At 47.7% G+C, this 7,913-nt stretch overlaps 1 non-coding gene across 1 annotated transcript; it reads left to right on the forward strand.

Annotated features, from left to right (window-relative positions):
* The first annotated feature begins 7,842 nt into the window (after positions 1-7,842).
* Trnag-gcc (transfer RNA glycine (anticodon GCC)) lies at positions 7,843-7,913 on the forward strand. Its single transcript has one exon. It is a non-coding gene; the product is annotated as a tRNA-Gly (tRNA).

Below are 7,913 nucleotides of genomic sequence, written 5' to 3' on the forward strand. Positions count from 1 at the left end.
GCTAATATTTTTTTTAGCAGATTTGGTTTTGTTGTCATTTAATCAGAGATCTCATATGAATTTGTTTTTTGGTTAATGAGTTTTACATAATTGCTTCAGAATCAATAACACATGAAGTCTGTTCATTTTTAGACAAACCGATCAGTTTGGTGAATTCCTAGTAGACAGATTAATTTATGACCTACATGAACTTTATTTCACACATTAAAGGAAGCCTATAGCAATCAACCTTGACAGTATAGTATGGGAAATCATTTGCATATAATAAAACATCGTTCGTCTTAAATATAAATATTCTCCTCCCTACTAAATACCAAAAGAAATGTATGAAGGAAGCATGCGAATGTCGATTCTATTCGGCTAAGCTGGTGCTGCTGCTCCGTCATTCTCGTTGAGCTCTGGTACGGCTCCGAGAGCGAGCCACACCGAATCCAGTCCATGCTGCCGCGCCGTGTGACGATGAAGCAGAACAAATCCGAACCTCTTGCCGCGTCACGACTTGTGCTGCCTGTTGCTGTGCTGTGGCCTTTTGCGTCCATCTCGCTATAGCTACGGTTTTTACGCGGGGAGATCAGTTCAAATCGTGAGAGAACATTGTCGATGGCGTCGCCGTCAATGTGGGGCTTGTTTTGTGTTCGTTACGCCTGCCTCCAAGTCAAACTGTTTCGATCAGTGCAGTGGTACCCAAACTGATGGGAACAATCAAACGACCACAAAAAAGACTGCCTATTCGAAGCACAAACCTACATTATTATTTCTGGATGTAATGAAAGTGTGACTCGCATTATTCGGCATGGCTGGGGAATCACTGTTTATCTACGTTCGCGTCGCTTGCCGGAATTAAAATTTAAAATTGAATTGAAATTGAATATTTTAGAGAGTTTCTTTCGGTCGCTTCAGCTGGAATCTTATCTGATTTCTGACGCGAGAAGGATCTCGGTTCCGTGCCATGTTAAGGTGGGCTAGCGAAGCTCATAAATCTCCTGCGCGATGGCAAATAGACTCGGGACTCTTGAAATAGAAGAAAAAAAAAGCAACTAGGCGGGAACGCTTCAATCGTAGGGGATGTAACCGAATTGGGTTTTTGATTTCATTCTGTTACTGAAGGTGTGTATTAAAGGTGGTTCTCGAGGGTGGTGAATCTTGAATGAGGATTTGGTGTTTGGGTATTCTCATGCGACTAGCACTAGACGATAAGGAGTGGTAGCCATCTAGAGGCCCACTTCTCGGAACAAATTCAGAACCAGAGACTCCAAATCACTTTAAATTTATTGTGATTTTCTTGTTTTAATTGATTCTGTAAGACAGATAGACAAATTTTTGAAATCCTATACATAGAAATACAGTTGTACAGATTTTTCAGCAGCAACAGTCAAACAGATAAAAGGATGTGTTGCGTAAATATTATGATCAGATATTTTTGCTGTTGGGTGCTGTTGAATGGAATAGTTCGAATATAACTCGAAGTGAATTTTGTGTTTATTTAATAGTAGTTTAATAATAAATTAAATAAATTAAATCTCGCTTAACATTTCAAAAGGACCTAAGTAACATTTTTTTCGTGAATTAATTTGAATAGCGCAATCAACAGAACAACATGAAAGGTTTTGATTGCAGTACTCAAATTAATTCATGAAAAAAGCGAGTTAAGTTAAGCGAGAAATAAATTATGTTGCTGCTGAGAACAATCAGATTCCATGTTACCGTGCCACATTGCATAGTGCGATAAGCCGTGAAGCGATAGATGTACCTGCCTTTGGAATGTTTTTGTGTAATGTCCTCCAAACTATTTTTTTTATTACGCGACGCAGAGAACACACTATTTCAGCGGTTCTCAACGTGGGGTACATGTACCCCTAGGGGTACCTTCGCAGACTCCAGGGGGTACCTTGGACAAAAATTATCTATAATGTTTTGATAACTGCATATTATTTTATTTAAAAACTTTCTATTGCACACAATATGCCCGGCGATCAGTGAATCAAAGCCTAATAAATCCTGCCCACCACAACTAGCACAGTGTATGAAGAGTTGTCGTTCGTAATAGTTGTTTTTAAAGGCGGCTTATTGGGCCTGCGCAAACCTCCTGTCTCGTCGGAGGGTCGTCGTGTCAGGGCTGTTTAGCGTCCCACCTAACCCCAGGACTTGGGCTTGTGCGCTTTGAGCGGCACACGGTCGCTTTGGCGGAGCCTACTTGCGGATTCATGCAGCTTTTTATAGAGGTTTAACAGGGCCCACTGTCAAACCCCACCACATCCTAGGCAGGCGCCACCACTCGCAGATGACCTGGGGAGGGATCGTCAAGCCCTTGGACATAGTCCCTACTGCCCCCAAATGAAGACTTTTATGTGCAGCACAGGCCACTCCGGCCTTAGTCTGATAATAAAAAAATGTAGAGTTAATGGATTAAAGATCTGAAGAAACAAAATGTTGAATAATATATTAAGAATATACCTCTGAACTAAAATCTTAAATTTAAATGTTCGGAAATCTTCATTTGAGAGGCATGAAGGCTTTTTTTTTCAGAAAGCGCAGTTGCTTCGTTGCAAAAGGCTGGAAACCGCTTTCTACGTCTTCCATGCAGGTCATAAGCCTCCTTTCAAGAGGCTCGGAAGCCTCCTTTCAAGAGGCTCGGAAGCCTCCTTTCAAGAGGCTCGGAAGCCTCCTTTCAAGAGGCTCGGAAGCCTCCTTTCAAGAGGCTCGGAAGCCTCCTTTTAAGATGCTCGGAAGCCTCCTTTCAAGAGGCTCGGAAGCCTCCTTTCAAGAGGCTCGGAAGCCTCCTTTCAAGAGGCTCGGAAGCCTCCTTTCAAGAAATCTTCATTTGAGAGGCATGAAGGCTTTTTTTTTTCAAAAACCGCAGTTGCTTCGTTGCAAAAGGCTGGAAACCGCTTTCTACGCGTGTCAAAAGCTGTCTTCCATGCAGCTCTGAAGCCTCCTTTCAAGAGGCTCGGAAGCCTCCTTTCAAGAGGCTCGGAAGCCTCCTTTCAAGAGGCTCGGAAGCCTCCTTTCAAGAGGCTCGGGAGCTTCCTTTTAAGAGGCTCGGAAGCCTCCTTTAAAGAGGCTCGGAAGCCTCCTTTCAAGAAGCTCGGATGCCTCCTTCCAAGATGCTCGGAAGCCTGCTTTCAAGAGGCTCGGAAGCCTCCTTTCAAGAGGCTCGGAAGCCTCCTTTCAAGAGGCTCGGAAGCCTCCTTTCAAGAGGCTCGGAAGCCTCCTTTCAAGAGGCTCGGAAGCCTCCTTTCAAGAGGCTCGGAAGCCTCCTTTCAAGAGGCCCGGAAGCCTCCTTTCAAGAGGCTCGGAAGCCTTCTTTCAAGAGGCTCGGAAACTTTCTTTCAAGAGGCTCAGAAGCCTCTTTTCAAGAAGCTCAGAAACCTCCTTTCAAGAGGCTCAGAAGCCTCCTTTAAAAAGGCTCAAAAACATCCTTTCAAGAGGTTCAAAAGCCTCTTTTCAACAGGCTCAGAAGCCTCCTTTCAAGAGACTCAGAGCCTCCCATCAAGAGGCTCAGAGCCTCCTTTCAAGAGGCTCCAGCCTCCTTTCAAGAGGCTCAGAAGCCTCCTTTCAAGAGGCTCAGGCCTCCTTTCAAGAGGCTCCAGCCTCCTTTCAAGAGGCTCAGGCCTCCTTTCAAGAGGCTCAGAAGCCTCCTTTCAAGAGGCTCAGAAGCCTCCTTTCAAGAGGCTCAGAGCCTCCTTTCAAGAGGCTCAGAAGCCTCCTTTCAAGAGGCTCAGAAGCCTCCTTTCAAGAGGCTCAGAAGCCTCCTTTCAAGAGCTCAGAAGCCTCCTTTCAAGAGGCTCAGGCCTCCTTTCAAGAGGCTCAGAAGCCTCCTTTCAAGAGCTCAGGCCTCCTTTCAAGAGCTCAGAGCCTCCTTTCAAGAGGCTCAGAAGCCTCCTTTCAAGAGCTCAGAAGCCTCCTTTCAAGAGGCCTCAAGCCTCCTTTCAAGAGGCTCAAGCCTCCTTTCAAGAGGCTCAGGCCTCCTTTCAAGAGGCTCGGAAGCCTCCTTTCAAGAGGCTCAAGCCTCCTTTCAAGAGGCTCAGAAGCCTCCTTTCAAGAGGCTCAGAAGCCTCCTTTCAGAGGCTCAAGCCTCCTTTCATGAGGCTCAGAAGCCTCCTTTCATGAGGCTCAGAAGCCTCCTTTCAAGAGGCTCAGGCTTCCTTTCAAGAGGCTCAGAAGCCTCCTTTTAAGAGACTCAGGAAGCCTCCTTTAAAGAGGCTCAAGCCTCCTTTCAAGAGGCTCAGGCTTCCTTTCAAGAGGCTCAGGAAGGCCTCCTTTTAAGAGACTCAGAAGCCTCCTTTAAAGAGGCCTCCAGCCTCCTTTCAAGAAGCTCAGAAGCCTCCTTTCAAGAGGCTCAGGCCTCCTTTCAAGAGGCTCAGAGCCTCCTTTCAAGAGGCTCAGAGCCTCCCTTTCAAGAGGCTCAGAAGCCTCCTTCAAGAGGCTCAGAGCCTCCTTCAAGAGGCTCAGGAAGCCTCCTTTCAAGAGGCTCAGAAGCCTCCTTTCAAGAGGCTCAGAAGCCTCCTTCAAGAGGCCTCAGGCCTCCTTTCAAGAGGCTCAGGCCTCCTTTCAAGAGGCTCAGGCCTCCTTTCAAGAGGCCTCAGAAGCCTCCTTCAAGAGGCTCAGAAGCCTCCTTTCAAGAGGCTCAGAAGCCTCCTTTCAATAGGCTCAGAAGCCTCCTTTCAAGAGGCTCAGGCCTCCCTTTCAAGAGGCTCAGAAGCCTCCTTTCAAGAGGCTCAAGCCTCCTTTCAAGAGGCTCAAGCCTCCTTTCAAGAGGCTCAGGCCTCCTTTCAAGAGCTCAGAAGCCTCCTTTCAAGAGGCTCAGGAAGCCTCCTTTCAAGAGGCTCGAGCCTCCCTTTCAAGAGGCTCAGGCCTCCTTTTAAGAGGCCTCAGAGCCTCCTTTAAGAGGCCCTGGAAGCCTCCTTTCAAGACGCTCAGTAGCCTCCTTTCATGAGGCTCAGGCCTCCTTTCATGAGGCTCAGAAGCCTCCTTTCATGAGGCTCAGGCCTCCTTTCAGGAGGCTCAGGCCTCCTTTCAGGAGGCCTCAGGCTTCCTTTCAAGAGGCTCAGGCCTCCTTTTAAGAGACTCAGGCCTCCTTTAAAGAGGCTCAAGCCTCCTTTCAAGAAGCTCAGGCCTCCTTTCAAGAGGCTCCAGAAGCCTCCTTTCAAGGGGCTCAGGCCTCCTTTCAAGAGGCTCAGGCCTCCTTTCAAGAGGCTCAGGCCTCCTTTCAAGAGGCTCAGAAGCCTCCTTTCAAGAGGCTCAGAAGCCTCCTTTCAAGAGGCTCAGAGCCTCCTTTCAAGAGGCTCAGAGCCTCCTTCCAAGAGGCTCAGCCTCCTTTCAAGAGGCTCAGGCCTCCTTTCAAGAGGCTCAGGAAGCCTCCTTTCAAGAGGCTCAGGCCTCCTTTCAAGAGGCTCAGAAGCCTTCTTTCAAGAGGCTCAGAAGCCTCCTTTCAAGAGGCTCAGGCCTCCTTTCAAGAGCTCAGGCCTCCTTTCAAGAGGCTCAGGAAGCCTCCTTTCAAGAGGCTCAGAGCCTCCTTTCAAGAGGCTCAGATGGCTCCTTTCAAGAGGCTCAGGCCTCCTTTCAAGAGGCTCAGGCCTCCTTTCAAGAGGCTCAAGCCCCCTTTCAAGAGGCTCAGAAGCCTCCTTTCAAGAGGCTCAGAAGCCTCCTTTCAAGAGGCTCAGGCCTCCTTTCAAGAGGCTCAGGAAGCCTCCTTTCAGAGCTCCAGGCCTCCTTTCAAGAGGCTCAGGAAGCCTCCTTTCAAGAGGCTCTGAAGCCTCCTTTCAAGAGGCTCTGGAAGCCTCCTTTCAAGAGGCTCAGGCCTCCTTTCAAGAGGCTCAGCCTCCTTTCAAGAGGCTCAGGCCTCTTTCAAGAGGCTCTGAAGCCTCCTTTCAAGAGCTCAGGCCTCCTTCCAAGAGGCTCAGAAGCCTCCTTCCAAGAGGCTCAGAGCCTCCTTCCAAGAGGCTCAGGAAGCCTCCTTCCAAGAGGCTCAGGCCTCCTTCCAGAGGCTCAGGCCTCCTTTCAAGAGGCTCAGGCCTCCTTTCAAGAGGCTCAGGCCTCCTTTCAAGAGGCTCAGAAGCCTCCTTTCAAGAGGCTCAGGCCTCCTTTCAAAAGGCTCGGAAGCCTCCTTTCAAGAGGCTCGGAAGCCTCCTTTCAAGAGGCTCGGAAGCCTTCTTTCAAGAGGCTCGGAAGCCTCCTTCCAAGAGGCTCGGAAGCCTCCTTCCAAGAGGCTCGGAAGCCTCCTTTCAAGAGGCTCGGAAGCTTCCTTTGAAGAGGCTCGGAAGCTTCCTTTCAAGAGGCTGGGAAGCCTCCTTCCAAGAAGCTTGGATTCCTCCTTTCAAGAGGCTCGGGAGCCTCCTTTCAAGAGGCTCGGAAGCCTCCTTTCAAGAGGCTCGGAAGCCTCCTTTCAAGAGGCTCGGAAGCCTCCTTTCAAGAGGCTCGGAAGCCTCCTTCCAAGAGGCTCGGAAGCCTCCTTCCAAGAGGCTCAAGCCTCTTTTCAAGAGACTCAGGCCTCCTTTCAAGAGGCTCAGGCCTCCTTTCAAGAGGCTCAGAAGCCTCCTTCGAAAGGCTGAAGCCTCCTTTCCAGAGGCTCAGGAAGCCTCCTTTCAAGAGGCTCAGGCCTCCTTTCAAGAGGCTCAGAAGCCTCCTTTCAAGAGGCTCAGAAGCCTCCTTTCAAGAGGCTCAGAAGCCTCCTTTCAAGAGGCCTCAGAGCCTCCTTTCAAGAGGCTCAGAAGCCTCCTTTCAGGAGGGTCGGAAGCCCCCGTTCGCGAGGCTCGGAAGCCTCCTTCCAAGAGGCTCGGAAGCCTCCTTTCAAGAGGCTCGGAAGCCTTCTTTAAAGAGGCTCGGAAGCCTTCTTCCAAGAGGCTCGGAAGCATTCTTTTAAGAGGCTCGGAAGCTTCCTATCAAGAGGTTAGGAAGCCTCCTTTCAAAAGTCTCTATTCAATAGGCTTGGAAGCCTTTACAAGTCCTCAATGTTTTGTAGGAAGCTTGTCGATGTATAAGCCTAATTTGAATTGGAAAATTTCACGAAACAACGAAAATTTTAGACAACTTTTTGGAGACCTTATATCACGGTAGTTTTCAGGTCTGTTTCTCGCCTCCATGGGCATAAATGTATCAGCGTGTTAGCCTCATGATATACCAATACAAAAATAGTAACTCGGCTTAGAAATCTCGCGGAAGTGCTTAATGACTAAGCTGATAGGCGGCAATGGCTTAGTGGGGGACGTAATGCTAACAAGAAGAAGAAGATGAGTTACTTTTATTTTCATTTACAGCAAAAAAAAAACTAGGGGGTACCTCAATGAAAGACCGAAGGGGTACCTCTCTAGAAAAAGGTTGAGAGCCGCTGCACTATTTGAACACTTACCCAAGCTAATTTAGCAAAATGTAGTCATGTAACTACTGTTCTGATGTTGGTTTTTCATTAAAACACCCAAATAAGTGTTATAATGAATATTATGCAACCCATTTGAGTTGTGTTGTTCATTAAAGCACCCATTTCGTTGGTATGGAAAAGTAGGCCGTTTTATCACTCAAAGACGAACTGTAAACCAGATATTATGATTAGGAATTGCAGAAAAATTAATTTCCGCGGCTCCCGAGTGTTTCATTATCCACATTTACAGCATAATTTGAAATGTAATTACCCATATTAGACAAATAACGTTTTCCATATTTAATGTGGGTAGATATGTGATAAATAACAGATAGATAAATGACATTTTTCAGAAAGATGAGACGGTAAAGAAAAGGACTGTTTTAACCCCGTATTTGCCAAAGAAAAATCAAAAAGTACATAGATCCATGTTAAAACACGCATCTATTTGTAGAAACATAAATGTTTGCCGGAATGAAACATACGCATCGGTGGTTCAGTGGTAGAATGCTCGCCTGCCACGCGGGCGGCCCGGGTTCGATTCCCGGCCGATGCA

Source organism: Armigeres subalbatus, chromosome 3 (assembly GCF_024139115.2).
Source record: "Armigeres subalbatus isolate Guangzhou_Male chromosome 3, GZ_Asu_2, whole genome shotgun sequence".
Classification (NCBI taxonomy): domain Eukaryota; kingdom Metazoa; phylum Arthropoda; class Insecta; order Diptera; family Culicidae; genus Armigeres; species Armigeres subalbatus.